This window comes from Podarcis filfolensis (genome assembly GCF_964270895.1).
Source record: "Podarcis filfolensis genome assembly, chromosome: 17".
Classification (NCBI taxonomy): Eukaryota; Metazoa; Chordata; class Lepidosauria; order Squamata; family Lacertidae; genus Podarcis; species Podarcis filfolensis.
This window is the reverse complement of record NC_139621.1, coordinates 39,806,014-39,827,862: the sequence shown is the minus strand read 5'-3', so window position 1 is coordinate 39,827,862 and position 21,849 is coordinate 39,806,014. Positions and strand designations below refer to the sequence as shown.

Below are 21,849 nucleotides of genomic sequence, written 5' to 3'. Positions count from 1 at the left end.
GGTGCAACTGGAATAATATCTATTATTTGATTACTGATGTAACCCCCCCCCAAAAAAATGTATTTTCTATAGTTGTTTTTACCTCTGTCTTCAGTACATTCTATTTTATTTTATTGCTATGGCCAGTGGCTGATGCAAATAAAGATTCTTTCAACCTCAACCAACCTAGTTGTGGCACCCTCTGCAGCTCTCCCAGGGCTCCACCCCCAGTGTGTTCCCCTTAACCCGCCTCTGCTAAAAGGTTTACACACATACATGAACCAGGCCAGAGTGCCTTATTTGTGGTATTTTCAAATTTTTAGTCCCAGTGGACTAAATCTGGACTCACTAGCTCCCCATTTCCATTCAGAATTTTACGAGATTCCGTTCCATATCCAGAGCGCATTTCAGAAAGTGAGGAGGAAGATCTGCACGGAGGTGCATAACGAAAGCTTTTAGCCTTTGTGAAAATTTTCAGATCATAAAATATTAAAAGCACCAGCAACTTAACCTCCAGCAAGAGTTACAAACAACTGCCTGCATCTCAGGATATGGATTATATCAACTGACCATTATAAAAACATTAGTGTCTACCATTATGGCCATGTATCACAGTAGCGTACATGATGCCACATAACTGTCTAAAATGGTATATTGCGGCAGCACAATAAAAAGGCTTGACATTTAGCAGCACAGAGGCAGAGGATTTTTGCATAGCTTCGTGCAACTACTTGCGGGGTGGGGGAAAGGAGGCAGAGGGAGAGAGACCGGTTGATTCGGTATGTGTTTCTGAAGAAAGCAGCTCGGCTCCCAATCTAGGCTTTGCATGGTGTTAGCTGATAATTAATCAGGGGTAGATGGATTGCCTGTCCTTCTTTCAACACTTCTGTGTTACAAGAAAACAACAGCTCATTTCCCTAACCCTAGAATTACTTGGAACTCTTCCAAGGCCACTTTGCCCTCAGCGATTCGTGCTCTACTTCCATCTCTTCCTTCCTCAAAGGCTTAACTGCTTTCAGATTTGCTTTGTGGATGTACAAAGAGCTTAAAAGCTTGTTCTGACAGCAAGCCCTTTGGGTTCATCTCAAAACAAATTTACTTCTGTCAGAGGCAATGTAAAATATATTTTGCTGTAATTTAAAATAAATTTGTTAAGGAAATTTTTTTTAGAGCAAATTTCTCCTCGGGTCCACAGAGCAAATTGCATTTTATTGAAAAGAATCCGAACTGCAATTTTGCAAAACAGAGACATTTGCGCTGGGAGATTTGTTTTTTAAAAGAACTCTGCTATATATGCCACAGCCTTGCAGTAAGCACAAATCTACTTGTGTAAGACAACTTGGTCACTGATTCCTGTTGAATGGCATTCCTCGTAATTGTCCACGGAGCTTCTCTTGGCTCTGTTTCTTTTGTTTTGCACTATCCTGGAAATCCAGAAGTATCTCAAAATTCGAGCAGGGATAATTCACTTCCATTTCCAAGGAGCACAGGTGCTGAAAGCCAAATTGGCCAATGGGGGCAGCAATCTTTTCACACCCCAAGAGAGTCCCTGGGGATGACATTACCTTATGATGAAGCATAGTTCCCATGGGGCATTCTGTCCCAGATTGAAAGAAAACATCACTGGGAAACTGAGGATAGCCAAGTCACTGCTTTTAGTTGCACCAGGTTTTTTTTTGGGGGGAGGGTCTTAAAAGGGGGCATGGATAGCCTTGTCTTCAAGGTAAGCTCATCCTTAATAAAGATGCCTTTGATTGCACCTGAAGGACACAATATTCTTGCCCATGTTCATAATTGCAAAAATTGCTCCCTATAATTTTTGGAGCAGTGTTGTGAGGCTAGCACAGAGAGAAACTAAAAGAAAAACTAAATGCAAAATTCATTTTAAAAGGGGGGAGGGAAAAGATGAGGTGTTTGGATTTGATATCCTGCTTTATCACTCCCCTTAAGGAGTCTCAAAGTGGCTAACATTCTCCTTCCCCTTCCTCCCCCACAACAAACACTCTGTGAGGTGAGTGGGGCTGAGAGACTTCAGAGAAGTGTGACCCAGCAGCTGCAGGTGGAGGAGCGGGGAAGCGAACCCGGTTCCCCAGATTACGAATCTACCGCTCTTAACCACTACACCACACTGGCTATGAGGTCCAAAAAGGTTTCCCTAAAACCTTTTTTGTGCCTTTGTGCTGCGTGGGATTGTGATTGTAGCAAATTGGGGGTCACTTGGCAGCTGGCAAGATTATGTGTGTGTTTTTTCCCTGATGGTGCACCCCACTGCCCACTTTTTCCTGGAGCAATGTGATATCAAAGGGGGGGGGGGAGAATCTACCTCTCCCTGGAACTTCCCCATCTGGTGAGTGAGGGTGGGGAAGGAAGGAAGGAAGGAAGGAGTGGCTCAGTGCCACGCTGCCCATCAGCCAGGTGGAGCTGGCTGCAGGAGCTTCCTTCAGCCCATATAGAGGCGTGGGTTTTTTTTTTTAAAAAAAGAATCATGGCAAGAAAAATTGATGGACTATGCAGAACTGGCAAAACTGACATACAGTGGCACCTCTAGATACGAACAGGATCCGTTCCGGAAGCAAATGTAACTAGCGACGGCATGTCTGCGCACGCACGCGTCACTTTTTGCCACTTCTGCGCATGACGTCATTTTGAGCGTCTGCGCATGCACAAGTTGCGAAACCCGGAAGTAACGCGCTCCGATACTTCCGGGTTGCCGCAGAGCGCAACTCGAACGCGCTCAACTCGAAGCGTATTCAACCCGAGGTATGACTGTATATGCTACGGGACAAGGATAACTGTGACTTTAAAGATGAATGGGAACCCTTTACAAAGTATTTGAAGACGCAACAAAGCGAACTGGACAACTTGGCTGGCTTTGAATAAACATTCACAAACTTTTTATTGATAATAATCAGCTAAATAGTTTGAGGATCTATACAACTGTGTAACATGCAGAAAACAGCATTTTCAGAGAAATCAAAGACTGGAACTGAGGGAAGCCAAGGGGTGGGGGTGGGTGAGTTTTGTGCGGGAGGGTGGGGGGAGGGAGGAAAAATGGGGAAAAAATAAGGATGATATGTTTCTGGATAATATGTTTTGTTTTAATTTTGAATAAAAAAAGTTTTTTTAAAAATACATACATAATAAAATGAAATGAAATGAAATGAAATGATTGGGGATATCTCCCCACAAAGTTATGTTGCCATCTGCTAGCCTTGTGGTACTTCCTTTGTCCCCAGTATGGGCTAATAATTTTATTTTATTTTTTAAAGAGAAAGAAGGACGGCCCCTGGACTTCACTGCCTTCTAGCCATGTGCTGCGGTGGGCAACTTCCTTGCTTTTTCCAGTAACAGGGCTTTCCTTCGTGTCAGTCAAGGAGGAAGGGACATGGGCCAGCCTTGCAATTTCAGCCGGGGGGGGGGTTTCATTGCTTTGTCTGTTGCCTGCCATGTGCTGGTGGCAGTGACTTGCTTGTTTGTCCCTAAAGGGCCTAGCCTGGATTTGGGGTGAGGGTGCCGCCCAGCGTGGTGTGTTTGTTAACACCATGTTTACACGAGAGTCAGCGCTTGCTTGCTGCCCATTCCAAAGATCTAATTTGTCAGAGAGATGGCTGGATAAATGCTATGTATGCACATGAAGTTGGGGAGGGCAGAGGGTGTGTGTGTGTGTGTGTGTGTGTGTGTGTAAGAGAGAGAAAGGAGGGGAGAGGAAATCAGGTATGCATCATTTCCTCCTTGCTACTAGATAACAACTATGATGCTTGTAGTATCAGTTGACTTCTAAAAGCAAGCATGAGGTTGGATCTGGCCAGGGTTGGGGTATGGAGAGGCGCTGCACTGTCAGACATAGAATTTAAGAGACGACATAATTCTGGGCATGTTGGAAAGATAAAGGAGGTAAGTTTAATCCAGTCTGATAGTCTTCGAAGCTTCACGTCTTAACCTTTCTTCTTTGTCGCAACACAGACATTTCTAACCTCGGGAGAGGAGGTAGAATTTATTCTTGTGGTTATCTTCAGATGTGCGCATTTTCTATTTATCTCTGAGTTATACGTTTCTCGGGTTATAAATATATAGACTCACAGGGCCTGAACTGGCAGTGGCTAACCGGGAAGGAAACCTTGGGGTCATAGCAGATAGCTCAAGGAAGATGTCAACCCAGTGTGCAGCAGCCGTGAAAAAGGTGAATTCCGCGCTAGGAATCGTTAGGGAAGGAACGGAGACGGAACAAAGCGGCTAATATCAGAATGCCATTATATGAATCTATGAGCCTCACCTCAAAATGGGACACCATGGAGCCGAAAAGGGCAGTGAGAATGACCAAGGGGGTGGAGCAACTCCCCAGTGTGGAAAGGTTAAGACATTTGCAGCTTTTTAGTTTAGATTAAAGGTGAGTAACAGGAGACGTGACAGAGGTGTATAAAATTAAAATTCTGCGCGGTGTGGAACAAGCGGGATGGATAAAACCTTTTCTCCCTCTCTCATAACAGTAGAATTTGGGGACACCCGATGAAATGGAACGTCAGAAGATTCAGATAGAAGAAAAGTACTTCTTCACAGAGCACACAGTTAAATTATGGAACTTGCTCCCAAAGGAAGTAGAGACGGCCACCGACTTGGGAGGGTTTTAAAAGAAGATTAGATAAATTAATGGAGGACAAGGCTACCAACACCACGAGCCATGGTGGTTATGTTTTATCTCCACTGCCGGAGGGTATTTTAGAGGTAGAGGAGGCAGCATAGTGGAAAGGAGCTGATGGGGTGGCCTAAGAGGTGGGAATTGGTGAACTAAACCAGAGTCATAGCTAGAGGGGGGCTAGCCAGGCTTTTTGCCCCAGGAGAAGCCTCCAGAGGGGCCACATTAAGGCTTCCAACCTGTGTTTGTGTGTATGCACGGTTTTGGTTGTTGTTGTGTTGTTGGGTTTTTGTTTGTTTGTTTGTTTTTTGCCAAACTGGGTCTTTCACCCGGGTGAAATAAAGCCTAGTTTTGCCCCTGACTTAACTCCTTCCTCTCTTACAGACCTCAACTGGAGTACTGTGTCTAGTTCTGGGCAATCCAGTTTAAGAAGCATATAGACAAACTGGAGTATGTCCAGAGGAGGGTGGCAAAGATGGGGAGGAGCCTGGAGACCCAAGTTCTATGAGGAAAGGTTGAAGGAGCTGAGTACGTGTAACACAGAGAAGAGATGCCCATGGGACAATATGTTGCTCATCTTCAAATATCTAAAGTGCTGTTACATAGATGGTGGAGCAAATCTGTTTTCTATTGTTCCAGGTAGTAGGTCCTGAACTAATAGCTTCAAATTATATGGGGGGCGGGGAAGAGTTTGGATTAATCATGAGAAAGAACTTCATACCTGAAGGTATGAAGAGTTTGTATACCAATCAGGGGGCCATATTCAACCAAGTGGCCCTGATGTGGGAAACCTATGTGATTTTATGTTGTGTACTGCCCTGAGATCTACAGTTATAGGGTGGTATGCAAATAAATAGGGATGCGGGTGGCGCTGTGGGTTAAACCACAGAGCCTAGGGCTTGCCGATCAGAAGGTCGGCGGTTCGAATCCCTGCGACGGGGTGAGCTCCCATTGCTCGGTCCCTGCTCCTGCCCACCTAGCAGTTTGAAAGCACATCAAAGTGCAAGTAGATAAATAGGTATCGCTCCGGCAGGAAGGTAAATGACGTTTCCGTGCGCTGCTCTGGTTCGCCAGAAGTGGCTTAGTCCTGCTGGCCACATGACCCGGAAGCTGTACGCTGGCTCCCTCGGCCAATAAAGCAAGAGGAGCGCCGCAACCCGAGTCGGTCACGACTGGACCTAATGGTCAGGGGTCCCTTTACCTTTTTATACAAATAAATAAAATAAAATAAAATAAAAACCTACACAAGGACTTTTGCTAGCTCCAAAGGGCTTCCCTGCACTCTCCCTTTTCTGTGCCCCTGCCCAATTGGATTGGTGTGGGTGGGCTGGGCTGGGGGAACCCCCAGGGTAGGACATACGGGGAGGAGAGGGCAGATCACTCCATCAGACAAACATAAATGCTTGCACTACACTGAATTCCTATGGAGGAGTTTGACATCGGCAGGGAGTTAAGACTCCATGACCTTCAACAAGATCCTTTCTAACTCCATGATATTGTCTCCCAGTTACTACTTGCGTATCTTCTGCAGTTCAGAAAATATCCCTTTCTGTGCTGCTGTTGTGGAGAGGATCACGATTCCTCCTCTGATGGTTCTTTTCCAGTTTTGTATATTAGCACATCAGTGAAGACAGACCATGTGGAATAAACCTTTGCCTACATATTTCTCTGTGAGGCTAGGAATTCTGACGCCGCTTCTAGCCATCCAAATAATAAGTAACTTAAACAGAAGCAACCCAAGTAATGAAGATGATTGGGATGTGGTCCAGATGCAGCTACCTTATTTGCTTAGACACCATTTATGACTGTTACATTTTATTACGGAGTAGTAAAAATTTATAAGGCAACATCCTGTGTTGTTTCCCCACTGGGATAAACGATACAAATGTACTATTAAATCTCAATGCCTTCTGCCAGCATGCCAAGCTCCATTCCATTTCTGTTTTCATAACCTGACAACAACTTGCTATTTCTGCTCAGCGGAGCCTTTTCTGTATTTAAGATATTTAAATCTTCTGCGGAAACAGGTAGCTCCAAAGGCTTGCAACCCTTATATCTCCTTCCTATGACGTTTAACGGCATGGTAGTTTAAACAAGAACCTAGACAAAGAAATTTGAGGTTGCATTTTCTTGCTTTTCCTGGAATGAATTACAGGTGCAGGGGCTTTGATTCTCACTGGGACCATTGCACAGCTAAAACTTCCCTCCCCAGCTGCAATCTGGATAAAATGTGGTCCTCCGAAGAGCTATGAAATTGCACCACCTGAGCAAGGAATGACACAGGGAGCACAGTAATGAACAGGCAGCATCTGGAACATATAGACCCTGAACCCGCAAGCACAACAAGAGTAGCCGGCAAGGTGAGTCATGGGTTTGGGGTCACCCTACTGACAGTGGTATTGCTGCTGCTGCTGCTGCTTACCAGAGTGGTCCAAGGGCAAGGCAGAGTGGAGGTGAGTTTAGGGCTATGTGGGTGCACTGGCAGAGCCAATCCAGTGCTCCTGACAGTTTGCTCATGCAACTCTGGCCTTGCCAGCACGCTGCCCAGTCCTCATCCAAAAGCAGCTGTCAGGAAGGCAGCTCCAAAACCTTGGCTCCACTATTCTGGCTGTTCATGATGCAGAATACAAAGACAAAATAAATAAAAAACCCACAACAAACCAGAGGACAGTCTTCTATTCAATGGGCTGTCAGAGGGCAACCCTTATTTTTAAGTAAGGTAAAGGTAAAGGGACCCCTGACCATTAGGTCCAGTCGTGGCAGTCTCTGGGGTTGCGGCGCTCATCTCGCTTTATTGGCCAAGGGAGCCGGCGTACAGCTTCTGGGCCAGCATGACTAAGCCGCTTCTGGCAAACCAGAGCAGCGTACGGAAACGTCGTTTACCTTCCCGCCGGAGCGGTACCTATTTATCTACTTGCACTGGTGTGCTTTCAAACTGCTAGGTTGGCAGGAGCAGGGACCGAGCAACGGGAGCTCACCCCGTCGCGGGGATTTGAACCGTCGACCTTCTGATCGGCAAGTCCTAGGTTCTGTGGTTTAACCCACAGTGCCACCCGCGTCCCTCATTTTTAAGTAGTAGTTCTCTATTTGAAGGGTGGTCTGGTCCAAAGCCTGTTTGCAGAGAGAATTTAGAGAGTTGCCCATCAATAATTAGGACCTCATCAGAAGGCTGAGCAGGACTACAGGCTACCTTGTCAACGTTTTCTCCACTATGATGAGATGTATTATTTCAGCTCTATGATAGCTATTGTTTCCAACTGTGTATCAATACATATAAATTAGCACATGCAAACCTTGTACAAATCTGAGTCCTCTTTTTCCTTCTTTTCAGCGATGCGTAAGTAGCCATGCTGAATCCCAGTTCTCTTTCATGGCCAGAACATGGGCTTTCTAAGGAAGAAGCAATGCCCTACAAGCTAAATCTGAGCCTAAAGAACGGAACTGCTCGATCTTTGAAGCAAATATGATTGATCACCTCACACCGTGCAGAGGAAAAAAAGAAGTACGGGAGGATCCCGTCCAGAGCTTTACATCCCATCACCAGCTCACCAAGGGTGAATGATCCTTCACTGTATATCACTGAGATGCACAGGGTATATTCTGCATGGGGGAAAAGTGCCATTGCAGAGGGCAGCTGAACCAACACTGCTTCCTGATCTCAGCCCCATTTCAGAAAGAGAGGCAGCCAGCGAGGAGGGAACGAGGGGTAGAAACTGCAGCAATTTGGCTGTGCTGCAGAGTCAATGATACTTGCAACGTTCATCATTTCAGTAGAACAAACCACCCGGACCCTCCAGCAGATGCTGCAGCCACAAACATGACAGCAGAATCATCAGCCTTGCCACCAGCAGCAGTATTGGCTGTTGCAGCAGCTGCCACAGCTGATCTCGCAGTGAGTAATGAAACACCATAACTTCTCCCAAACCTCTAAAATAGGAGGAGGCTCCAGGCTCATTTCAGATCTTAATGTCTCCAAAGCTCAGCAAGATATCGGGGGGGGGGGGGGAGATAGGGACCCTCCACTTGTAGTGCCACTTATTCCAGAATCAAACTGATTGCCAGCATTCTCAAGGTTGCATAGTTCTGGGAGTGAGTAGAATCAGATAAACTACTGTATTTTTCGCTCTATAAGACACACTTTTTAGGAGGGAAAAAGTAAGGGGAAATGTGTGTGTGTCTTATGGAGCGAATGCAGGCTGCGCAGCTATCACTGATGCCAAAACAGCAAGAGGGATTACAGAATCACAGAATCATAGAGTTGGAAGAGACCACAAGGGCCATCGAGTCCAACCCCCTGCCAAGCAGGAAACACCATCAGAGCACTCCTGACATATGGTTGTCAAGCCTCTGCTTAAAGACCTCCAAAGAAGGAGACTCCACCACACTCCTTGGCAGCAAATTCCACTGTCGAACAGCTCTTACTGTCAGGAAGTTCTTCCTAATGTTTAGGTGGAATCTTCTTTATTGTAGTTTGGATCCATTGCTCCATGTCCACTTCTCTGGAGCAGCAGAAAACAACCTTTCTCCCTCCTCTATGTGACATCCTTTTATATATTTGAACATGGCTATCATATCACCCCTTAACCTCCTCTTCTCCAGGCTAAACATGCCCAGCTCCCTAAGCCGTTCCTCATAAGGCATCGTTTCCAGGCCTTTGACCATTTTGTTGCCCTCCTCTGGACACGTTCCAGTTTGTCAGTGTCCTTCTTGAACTGTGGTGCCCAGAACTGGACACAGTACTCCAGGTGAGGTCTGACCAGAGCAGAATACAGTGGCACTATTACTTCCCTTGATCTAGATGCTATACTCCTATTGATGCAGCCCAGAATTGCATTGGCTTTGCAGCAATCCCTCTTGCTGTTCTGGCTTCTGGGATTCAGAATATTTTTTTTCTTGTTTTCCTCCTCCAAAAACTAGGTGCGTCTTATGGTCTGGTGCGTCTTATAGAGCGAAAAATACGGTACATTCAGAAGCCTCCATGCTCCAGTTTTTTATGCAATTGCTCCTTGACTTTTAAAGGAAAAAAGGAGTTGTCCATTAAAGGAGATGTCAATCACCACGAGGCACAGAGAAGAAACAAGGTTGACTGTGGAAGTTGCAAAATGCATCTACCTTCTCTTTTAAACAAAACATAAATAATAACTGACTCAAATGATCGTATGAGAATGCACACATATAAACAGAAAGAAGAAACGCACAGTGGATTAGTAAACACAACAAATGTTAGGATAAGCAGCCTACGCGTGAGACATGAACAATAAGAAAAAAGCCCTCATATACCACCTAGCAACCACATTTGCTGGATTCAGTGTAGCCACGTCGGGAGCGCGGAATGAACTCAAGCCTTTGGCCTCCCGTTTTATGGCTGTAAAATAACTAAAATATGGTGGTAAGTGAGGAGAAAGCAGGCTACAATAGTGGCTCGCAATACTATAAAGTTTAACAAGTGCCGAAATAAGAGATTTTAAAGATATATATTACATGTCCGTTATGACTTTGGATCGGAAATTTTAACAGAGTTTTTACAGCTCTATTGAAGGTAGCAAGAGCTATACAGCTGGCATAAAAGGAATAACTGCATAAAATGTGACATATTAGTGGTTGCGCATTTTTTTTAAAAAAAAACCAGAGTTCTCTTTCTTTCTTTTTAAGCCACCCTAGTGGGTTGAAAGCGTTGTGAAACTTATTTTGTGAAGCTGTCCTTTACTTGCGAGGAAAAGAGCATAGAAGGTGCCGAGAGGGGTTCCACGAGGGCAGGAATCACCTGGTGCTGGTCTGGGTCTAGGGGGCAGAATCCAGATAGCAAGGAAAGGTTGAGTTCTGCAAGACCTGCGAGAACCTCCAGTGACAGCTTCCGAAAAGAGAGATGCTGCGTTGACAGGTGAGCATGGCTGCGCACCTGAGGAGCCAAGCAGGCCTGCTGAGTGCTCTCCCTTCGACACAAGGTAGGGCGGGACAGACTGAACGAGGCAGACCTCTGACTTGGAGCGGTGCTTTCTATTTAGCGACTGGATTTTCTCAGGCTGTACAGTGGGACTTAGGTGCTGGAAATTTAAATGGGAGCGTGAGGTCTCCAGCAGCTAAAAGCTGTGAGGGGTCCCAGTACCTTCAGCCTGAAGTCTGCCAGGAAGAAACTCCTACAGATTCACATCTGTATGGGATAATAATAATAATAATAATAATAATAATAATAATAATAAATTTTTATTTATATCCCGCCCTCCCCAGCCGAAGCTGGGCTCAGGGCGGCTAACAACAATAAAATAATACAACATTCTAAAATCATGTTTCGGCCTTAAATGGATTTTGCACTTACCAAGTTTTGCCTTCGTATTTCTTGGGAATTTTAATTGTGTGCCTGGGGGAATGAGCCAATGAACCTGGAGTGGGATAGGGTTGCCCCCTATAGCAGCGGCTATGGGTTAGTGGGCCATATGGTGTTGGGGTCTTCATAAACCAGGCTAGGCTAATCAGGCTAGGACTACTCACTTGGCTTTAGAAATGGACAACAGAGCCAGTTGCATGAGGGAGCAGTTTCCCAGAACAGAGAGAGCAAGGGGCACCAGCAATTCCAGTGGGATCCAAGTTTCCCTGCCATGGGTGGTGTGTGCAAAGGTACAGTGGTACCTCGCAAGACGAATGCCTCGTAAGACGAAAAACTCGCAAGACGAAAGAGTTTTTCGTTTTTTGAGTTGCTTCGCAAGACGAATTTCCCTATGGGCTTGCTTCGCAAGACGAAAACGTCTTGCAAGTTTGTTTCCTTTTTCAATGCATTCCTTTTTCAATGCATTCCTATGGGAATCCGTGCTTCGCAAGACGAAAAATTCGCAAGACGAAAAAACTCGCAGAACGAATTAATTTCGTCTTGCGAGGTACCACTGTATGTGGCTTGATTATTGTAACTCGCTCTACGAGGGGCTGCCCTTGAAGCTGACCCAGAAACTCCAGCGGGTGCAGAATGCCACGGCGAGACTCCTTATGGGGTCCTTGCCGCGGGATCACATTCACCCAGTGCTTTACCAACTGCACTGGCTCCCGGTGGAGTACAGGGTCAGGTTCAAGGTGCTGGTTTTGACCTTTAAAGCCCTATGAAGCCTAGGACCCTCGTACCTGTGGGACCGCCTCTCCTGGTATGCCCCATGGAGGACCTTAAGGTCCACAGATGACAACACTTTGGAGGTCCCAGGTCGCAAGGTGGTTAGATTGGTCTCAACTAGGGCCAGGGCATTTTCAGTACTGGCCCCAACTTGGTGGAACGCTCTGTCACAAGAGACCAGGGCCCTGTGGGACTTGACATCTTTCCGCAGGGCCTGCAAGACAGAGCTGTTCCGCCTGGCCTTTGGTTTGGACTCAGTCTGACCCTTACGTTTCCCTCCCCTTCTGGTTTTGATCTATGGGCTACTTTTCAAATGAGGCTGCATTTTAAATTGCATTTTAACCTGTATTTTAAATTGGGTCCCCCCACTTATGTTTTTACTGTAATTTTACTGGTGTTAGCCACCCTGAGCCCAGCTCTGGCCGGGGAGGGCAGGGTATAAATAAATATTATTATTATTATTATTATTATTATTATTATTATTATTAGTTCTGTGAGTGTATTTCTGGACGGAGGTTCTTCTTAATGGATGCTAATGGGTGAAAAATGCATACATTTACCTATGGTTTGCAATGCCTTAGATCATGGGTAGGCAAACTAAGGCCCGGGGGCCGGATCCAGACCAATTGCCTTCTAAATCTGGCCTACAGATGGTCCGGGAATCAGCGTGTTTTTACATGAGTAAAATGTGTCCTTTTATTTAAATTGCACCTCTGGGTTATTTGTGGGGCATAAGAATTCATGCATTATTTTTTTCAAAGTATAGTCCGGCCTCCCACAAGGTCTGAGGGACAGTGGACCGGCCCCCTGCTGGAAAAGTTTGTTGTCCCCTGCTTTAGATGCATCCTCCTCCCTGTCATGGCTTGGTTGGAAGGTACCTGCATAAACTGAAGGTTTCATGCTCTTACATCTAACTAAGAATCATAGAATCATGAAACTGTAGAGTTGGAAGGGACCCTGAAGATCATCTAGTCCAACCCCCTGCAGTGCAAGCATCCTGACCACAGTCGTCCCAGGGTTGGGCTGGAACCAGCAACCTTCTGGTTAGCAGTCAGATGCACTGACCCATTGTGCTACTACACCAATTAATATCGGTAGAGTTCAAAAAACCCAAACTACAACTTCCTTTCCCCGTATGTCTAAGCTTTTGCGTTACATACTTTTCTGGGCAACCTAAGTATTTTGGAGTTAAGCTGCTAGGGACATGCTTAAAATGACAGCAAGGCTGAAGTCCTACGTAACACGATGGCCGGTATCCCCTTCCACTGAAAGGGGCGTGAGAGAGTGGGGGCAGCATGGTTTTCTAGATTCATTTCAGTCAGGCTTCAGGAGTGGATTTAGAACATGAAACTGCCTTGAGTTGAACTTTGCTGAGACAGAGAGAACCGGGAAGAGTGACCTTGCTGGTCCTCTTTGTGGGAAGGAGCCTTTGCTCAGTGGAAGGGAATCTGGTTTGAATGCAAATGGTACTCTGTTCAAGGGCTGGTATCTCCAGACAGGGCTAGAAGTATCCCCCATCTGGCTCCCTAGAGAGTTGCAGCGGTCTATGCAGCTTCTTGGACGCGGGTGGCGCTGTGGGTTAAACCACAGAGCCTAGGACTTGCCGATCAGAAGGTCGGCGGTTCGAATCCCCACAGCGGGGTGAGCTCCCGTTGCTTGGTCTCTGCTCCTGCCAACCTAGCAGTTCAAAAGCACGTCAAAGTGCAAGTAGATAAATAGGTACTGCTCCGGCGGAAGGTAAACGGCGTTTCCGTGCGCTGCTCTGGTTCGCCAGAAGTGGCTTAGTCATGCTGGCCACATGACCCGGAAGCTGTATGTCAGCTCTCTTGGCCAATAAAGTGAGATGAGCGCCGCAACCCCTGAGTCGTCTGCAACTGGACTTAATTGTCAGGGATCCTTTACCCTTTTTAAAAAAACCTTCTGGGTAGGTTCCCCAAGCTGGGCAAGGGGTGCACTGCTTGGCAGTTCTTCTTGGAGGGAAGATTCCTGAAGGTGGCACTGGGTGTCCACTCTTGTGCTTTGAGATTACACTGGGTACAAGAGATCAATGGGATGACATGAGACCATATAGGTACATGAAATCACATGCGTATTATTACGCCCAGCTTTGTCTCTCTCTTTCCACTATGTGTAGATGGGGCTCTGGGTATCGTGAATCAACGTGTGGGCATGGTAACGGACTGGGTGAGAGAGAACACACTGAGACTCGGTCCAGATTTATGGGGTGAACAACATGAAAGATGTGCAGAACCAATTATACAAGAAGCATAAGACCACAGCATACAGTGGTACCTCGGGTTACATGCGCTTCAGGTTACATACGCTTCAGGTTACATATTCTTCAGGCTACAGACTCCGCTAACCCAGAAATAGTGCTTCAGGTTAAGAACTTTGCTTCGGGATGAGAACAGAAATTGTGCTCCAGAGGCGCGGCAGCAGCAGGAGGCCCCATTAGCTAAAGTGGTGCTTCAGGTTAAGAACAGTTTCAGGTTAAGAACGGACCTCCGGAACGAATGAAGTACTTAACCCGAGGTACCACTGTACTTATGGGCCCAAATAGACAAATGTAAATAACGGGGAAAGGGTTTACCTTTGCTTGCTAAATTGGGAGCAGTGAAAAAGGGCTGGCACCATAGGCCGCAGACAGATTAAAAACAATGCAGGTGTATAATTAGGCATTATCTTACCACACTTTTTACTAAAGGGCTTTAAATTTTAAAGAATTAAGCTGAATCAAACAAAGCCACCTCAACGAATTGAACCAATAAACAAGAGAGATGCACGTTCTTCTGGTTAGCTAAGGTAGCCAGCTGGCTTTAGCTTTTTCTTTCTTGCAAAGGCATTCAGGCTTGCAAATGGAATATCTCCAAGTGATGTGAACTGATTTCACTTTACAGGTGAAGCCAGGAAGTGAAATTGCCCTACAGGGACACAGAAAGGAGAGGAGAAGGGGAGAGACTTGTGCTGTAAAGGTGTGGAATTGCAGGCTGAATTTTTTTAAAAAATAAGATTACTGTTTTATCAGAGGGTTTAAATGCTTTGGGTGGAGCTGCTCAGTCACTGGTGAACCATATAAATATATTGCTGTACTGAAAGGTCTCACAGCTGAAGTAAATCCTATATTCCCCAAATCAACCAAATCTTGATCTATACACCTGAAAGCTAATTGGAATTTTGAAAAGAACTGTCACCTGTTAAATATTTATTTCATTTGTTTATTCAATTAGATATATTATTATATATTCAATTAGATATATTATTGATTTATTCAAAAAGATAGATAAAGGAGTACTATGCAAACCATCCCGCTTTTAAAGGGCAGGAAACATTCCCATCATTTTCTCTCCTTCAGAATGTCACCTGGGAGATCCGTTATACAACTGCAGCAGACTAGCGCTCTAGGCACACCTGAGATTCTTTTCCTCGCCCAACTGCATATGCAAGGCAGCGACTGCACCAGTATTTCAATCTTCTCTGGCTGGAGATTCAGTTTGTTCATTCACATCCAGTCCATCACTGCCCCTAGCTGTCAGAATTTCCATAACCTCCCAAGGGTTAAATGCAAAAGAGGAGCAGATGTAGATGTCGCCTGCATAATAACAATCCGGCCCAAATCTCCAGGCGGCCTCACCCAGTGGTTTAGCGAGACCAGGTGCTGAGATCCTCACTTCTACACAGTTGTAAAGGCGCAGGAGGCCTGAACTTCTGTGCGCCTGACTACCCTGCAGCCAGAGCCGCTCCATCTCAGGCAGCTGAAGTGCAAGAGGCAGCGCCCCCACCCCACCCCACTGCTCCACCACAGCCACAACACCCCTCTCACCAAGGAGGGGGTGCTCTGGCATGCCTGCTCATCCTGCGGAACGCTACTCCGTGCGCGAGCTCGGCAAGAGGAGGGTTATTCCAGAGTGCAGAGAAGATAAGTAGCGATGCCTTGCTGCACACCTCCTCTTACACAGAGTTTGGGAAGAAGGTGTGTGTGTTCTGACAAGTGGCAGAAATCAGGGGGGTGGGAGCGGTGGCACCAGGGGGCGGCACATTCCTGTTTTGACCCCGACTACAGGGCACCCTGTTATGTACTGAAGTTCTCACCCTGGGCCAGCAGGGGGATACTGTAGATAGTTTTCACTCAGGTCCACATATGCAAATAAGGGATTGAAAGTGAGGTTCAGTGATTGGATAGTTACAGAAAATGGTTACTGTTGCGTTGTACTGGAGCTCTATATAAGCAGGCTGGCTGAACCCTTCAGTTCAGTTCTGTTCTGGCCTGTGAATAAACAAGAGCTGTTTGAGGAATCGCTGCGTCGTCTGATATGTCCACCCACGACTTAACACACCCAAAAAAGAATTTCCTTCTAGCCTAATTGCAGCGTGGACATTGCATCTCTAGTAGTGAGACACACACACACTCGAAAACACCCTCTGGGCTACAATCTGGGTTGAAAGACTGCAGCAGAGGGAAGGAGGGGACCCTGCAGGTCAGATGGGGAGGCCCCCAGGGGTCAAATGTGGCCATGGTCCAGTGGTTCCCCACCCATGCCATAAGCCAGCAGCCATAGGGCAATGCAACAGCCTTCCAGAGTCGCCTTCTGGGATATATTCCAAGACAAACTGACCCCAATTCATCCCTTTCCTGATCAAGTCAGCAGGAGGGCAATAGTGGCCAGTCCTTTCCCCTTCTTTCCCATAAACCTCCAAGCTGTTCACTTGTCCCTCTTATCCACAAGCTTCCTGCCTGCCTCCCATTCGCACGTGTCTCTTCTTCTTCTTCTTCTTCTTCTTCTTCTTCTTCTTCTTCTTCTTCTTCTTCTTGCCCTCCATCAGCACTTTGTCACCTGACGTGCAGGAACATTTGTGGAATGTGCTCTTACCCACAAGGTTGCTGCGGATGGGATCAGTCCTACATTTTACAATCTACCTGTGCCTGCAGTGAAGGGTTGGCCAGAACCCCAGGTACTGGGATGTGGGGAGGGAGTGACTCCCCGTGGCTGCCGCAGTCACCAAAGCAAAACATCCAAGTAGGTGGGTGTTAAGTTGTGGGTGAACATATCAGACGACACAGTGATTCTTCAAACAGCTCTTGTTTATTCACAGGCCAGAACAGAACTGAACCGAAGGGTTCAGCCAGCTCCACTACAACGCAACAGTAACCATTTTCTGTAACTATCCAATCACTGAATGTTACTTTCGATCCCTTATTTGCATATGTGGACCTGAACTATCTACAGTATCCCCCTGCTGGCCCAGGGTGAGAACTTCAGTACATAACAGTGGAGGAGAAGGGAGCTTGGAGGGAAGGCGAGGAGTTCAATATGGAAGATTTTAAAATCTGAAACAGAGAAGAATTGTAGGTTCTAATAGTCTTCTCATACCTGAGGTGAGCCGTAAAATATCACAAGGTTTACGTTTTTGAGAAAGGAAAAGCACCTTTGGGTGACATCACTCATCTTAACCAATTTGAAGCTTCAGGGGAAAGGTATAAAAAGCCCCCACTGTCAGATTGTTCGAGTAACATAACCAAGGACCACACATGCAACAAAACTCTAGCTTGTTTGGCGAGGCCTTTTAGGACTTGGCTTTATGCTGCTTGCTGGACTGATTGATTGCCTGCTCCGCTTTTAAATTACCGAATTGATTTGTCATTGTTTTTATTGATCTTGTTTTACTGTAAGCCACTCCGGGGGAGCTTGCTGGTTGAAGAACAGCGTATGAATACTTAAAACGTTGACACCCCGGTGAACTTCCACGCTCGGGCGCAGTATACCACAGTGCAAGATGTTAGTGAGCAACAACCATCTCCACGCTGCTGCCGTGAGCTCACAGCGACATCTGGTTCGTTGTTGCTGGGAAAGGGAATGCTGGATTAGAGAGAGCCCTTTGGTTTCATCCAGCAAGGCAATTCCTATGTGTTCGCACCTTTTCAAATACCTTCAGAGGTTAAAGGTGGCATTTGATGAGAGCAGCCATGCAGTGTGACTCAGGTACAACAAGTACATTAGGTCTGCTCCGTAATCCAATTTGCAGGGAGTGTGGGCCAATTATCGCTCCCCTCAAACCAAGTCAAGCAGCCTGTACTCAGCAGCCTCAAATTCTAAGGTTCCGTTTTTTGTTCTCTCTGTTTGCTCTCGACTAGTGGAGACAGCTGCTGCCCGGGTCCTGGCTTGCCGCTAAGCTTCTTGAAGCAAATCCCTCTCCCTTTCTGACTCTTCTCATTCATTTCCTTTTGGAGCTTGATGCTTGCCGGGGGCGCCATTAAAAAAGTTCCCCTAGCCTAAAACCTCTAACATGAGCTTATTTTGCTTCCTTCAGAGATACCCTCCGCAAGTGACAGTTGTTGCTGCGCTTTGCCCAGATTTTGCCATTTGCAGCAGTGAGCCTGACAGCTCTTAGTGTTCAGTGACAGCAGCCACTGAATAATTAAGGCAAGTCTCAGAATCAACAGAAATGTTTTCCAAACAATTCCAGAGCAACCTAAAGCCTAAAAATAAAGCCGAACAAGGCTAGGAACTGTACTGAACAGATGATAAAAGAAAAACCTTTATTTTTCGTAAGAAAGTTGTGGTGAATGTAATAAATAACAGCAATAACAATGATTATAATATCATTTGTTTGTTTAAACGATTTAGATATTGCTCTTTCCATGGGATTTACAACAGCAACAGCATATATTTGTATCCAGTGGCATAGCGTGGGTTGTCAGCACCCGGGGCAAGGCAAGTAATTTGCGCCCCCTAACCCGAGTGAGCCAGGTAGGGGCAGAGAGCTGCGAGTGCGAGCGCCCCCCCCCAGATGTTGCGCCCGGTGCAGCCGGCCCCCCCTGCACCCCCACGCTACGCCACTGTTTGCATCCTACCCTTCTGGCGGCAACAACAGGAACAACAACCACCTATATTTGTATCTCACCCATCTGGCTGGGTTGCCCCAGCTACTCTGAGTGGCTTCCAACATATATAAAAACATAACAAAACATAAAATATTAAAAAGCTTCCCTATACTGTACAGGGCTGCCTTAAGATGTCTCCTAAAGGTTATATAGTTACTCATTTATTGATAAAATCAGTATGTAATAATACGAATAGCAGCATTTATGGAGCACATTTTCATGATGAGCAGGTTGCCCTCACCTGCTCACTGATTTCCCCCTGAACTACCCACTTCAGTCTTACAAGGGAACCCTGGATTTTCCTTGAAAAATGTAGTTACACCCTTAAGTGTCTGCGTTTCCTTTATTCAAACCAGCAGCTGTAGTTTGCAGACAATACCGGTAAGCCAACTTAAGAGAAGTCTCTCTTGCTTTTGGTCTCAGAAGACCAGGCAAAGGTCTTTTAGTAGCTCTCAGTGGTTTACATTCTGGGTCTGAAAAGGATGCTCCACATATTACCTGTTACCACTGGGCTGGAGACATTCCTACTCAGATCACAAAAGTTCACAGAATTCTCATTGCTTCCGTAGCAGCATTTGAGGCTCTGCTGGGCATTTCTGGTGATGGGTCTGCTCCAGAAATGGCCATTTGTGTAAAATGTGGCTGCCAGTATATTGACAAGGAAAGCTCTCAGGGACCACGTAACACCAATCCTGAAAAAGCAACGTAAGTTGATGGTTTCATATTGACCTAAAGTAAAGGGACCCCTGACCATTAGGTCCAGTCGTGACCGACTCTGGGGTTGTGGTGCTCATCTCGCTTTACTGGCTGAGGGAGTCGGCGTACAGCTTCCGGGTCATGTGGCCAGCATGACTAAGCCGCTTCTGGCGAACCAGAGGAGCGCACGGAAACGCCGTTTACCTTCCCGCCGGAGCGGTACCTATTTATCTACTTGCTCTTTGACGTGCTTTTGAACTGCTAGGTTGGCAGGAGCAGGGACCAAGCAATGGGAGCTCACCCCGTCACAGGGATTCGAACCGCCAACCTTTTTATCGGCAAGCCCTAGGCTCTGTGGTTTAACCCACAGCACCACCCGCGTCCCATATTGACCTACAAAGCCCTAAATGCTTTGGGGCTCAGGTATTTCATAGAATCATAGAGTTGTAGAGTTGAAAGGTACCAGGAGGGTCATCTAATTCAACCCCCTGCAATGCAGGAATCTTTTGCCCAACATGGGGCTCAAACCCAAGACCCTGAGATTAAGAGTCTCATGCTCTACCAACTGAGCTATACCTGGAAGAACTGCCTCGCTCTTTATCAGTATTCATTTGGCCTTTGAGCTGGGAGCCAGACCCATCTCAAAAGCAGGACACCAGGTGACAACATGAGATAGGACCTTCTTCATGGCAGCATCCTTATTTTGGATTGCCCTCCTCAAAGAGATGAGCATTCTGGTCCCTGGCATTTATGAGTGGTTAGCTGCTTATGCAGTGAGGATGTAATTAATGATAACAGAAGAACAAGCCTTGTTGAATTGGATCCAGCATGGCTTCAGCAACAGGTAAGTCTTGCTAACCTATTAAGAGTTATTTGCAAGGTGCCTTGAATTTTATATAATCATAGAAAGTGCCCACATAAATAAAAACAAATCAACAATAATATTCTGACACTGTAGAATTTCCCCTCATTTCCCTTTTCTGAAATAATTTTCTCCCTAGAACATGCATTCTCCCATGGAATTAGTTTCACCTCTGCTGACCCTCCCTCAGTTCTTCCCAAAAACTATTTACTCCTGATTTTCCCCAGCCTTCTTTAAGCCACATCAGCCTGATCTGATACGATGAAATGCCTCAGTTCTCCTGGATGTTTTCTATTCAGCAGCCGCCAATTATAATGGCTAGCTTGCATAATACCCTCCTTCTCCACAGGTTTCAATATTACCAACTCGGTTTAAACTTTAAATTCAGTTAATGTATGTGCCATAGTAAGCTGTGTCCAAAGTAACTCACAATATCATCTTTTTATTATTATTGAACGACATACAGGTATTTTTTTCCAGGACGGCTCACCTGGAATTTTTTTCTCCAGGAGGACTTACCTGGCAAACTTGTTACATATCTTTAGGCACCAGGCAAAAACATTCCTCTTCTCCTTTTGGCCTCATAAACGGTGTGTGGGGGTTTGTTGTTTTTGCTTGTTACTATGCTATGTATGTTTGTGTTTTTGTGTTGTAAACCACCCTGTAACACTTGGATGAAGGGTGTTGCAGCAAAATGCTGAGAGTAACTTCTGAGTTTTTAATGTTAAGTCTCCAGGCACATAGCAGAAACTGGGTGATTAACACACTGTTCTGGTATTCTAGAGACACGAGGACAACCAACCATTCGGAAGAGGAAATATTTTCATCACTTGATTCAACAGTATAACACACTAGGTACTAGAACACTGAATGAAACCTAATGGATAACTATTCACACAGCATCTGAATACTTTAGCATACGTACGCATCTCACAACATCAGTATAAAGATGCATGGACATGTCACAGCTAGTTGCAAACACATACTGGAAACAGTGGCTTATGGAGCAATACAACAATGGGTAATAGAGATATTCAGTTCTTTTTAAAATAAAAATCTTCTGTTCTTGTATTTTTTAGAGGCATATAAAATACACTGCAACACCTTAAAAAAAACAAACAACCATGTCAAAATTTCCATTTCCTTAATTTTCTCCAAAAAAGCAACCACTCAAATAACAAATACAAAATGCTGTTTTCTGGCAGCGCACTGCCAGTCAGGAGGAGTCTTATTTGCCTTGCTAGGGCTAATTTGACCCAATACAGGTGTGTGCTTGTCTTCGCAGTTGGAAAATAGTGCAGGTGCATAATTAGGTACCAGCAGAAACCCAGTGTTATTGAGACTCTCAATCGTATACAAACAATCACCTGTTGTGGGGTGTCAGTCAACTTAAGCCAAGGTATGTGCTCTTTGTTCTATTTGCAAAGAGTCCTATACTCATTGCACAGTCACTTGCTGAGCAAATCAAAAGAAGTCAAGTAGTTCTGGGGCATGTACAGAGTGCCAGCTGAACAGCCCACGCTGGTAATAAGCCACAGCTGGTAGGGATAGGCTGAATGGCCTAAGTTTTGTTTGTGTCTACTTTTCATGTGATCATTGGAAAGAGCTTCCTATCCCATCTATGTGTGGAGGGGTGGTTTGTTTGTTTTGGTTTTTTACAGATGAGGGGGAAGGAGGAATCAACATTAAGCCTTCTAAAAAAT

The 21,849-nt window shown here is 45.7% G+C and overlaps 1 protein-coding gene across 19 annotated transcripts in view; it reads right to left on the bottom strand.

Annotated features, from left to right (window-relative positions):
* The window catches only part of ADGRL3 (adhesion G protein-coupled receptor L3), a 531,565-nt gene that overhangs the window by 408,742 nt on the left and 100,974 nt on the right, over positions 1 to 21,849 (bottom strand). The window contains exon 1 of one of the 19 annotated variants that reach the window (XM_083592798.1): positions 8,093 to 8,509. The exons of the other annotated variants lie outside the window; for them this stretch is intronic. The gene's annotated coding sequence lies outside the window, so the exon portion shown is untranslated. Of the gene's footprint in view, positions 1 to 8,092; positions 8,510 to 21,849 lie in introns of those variants that run through there. 19 annotated transcript variants of the gene reach the window in all.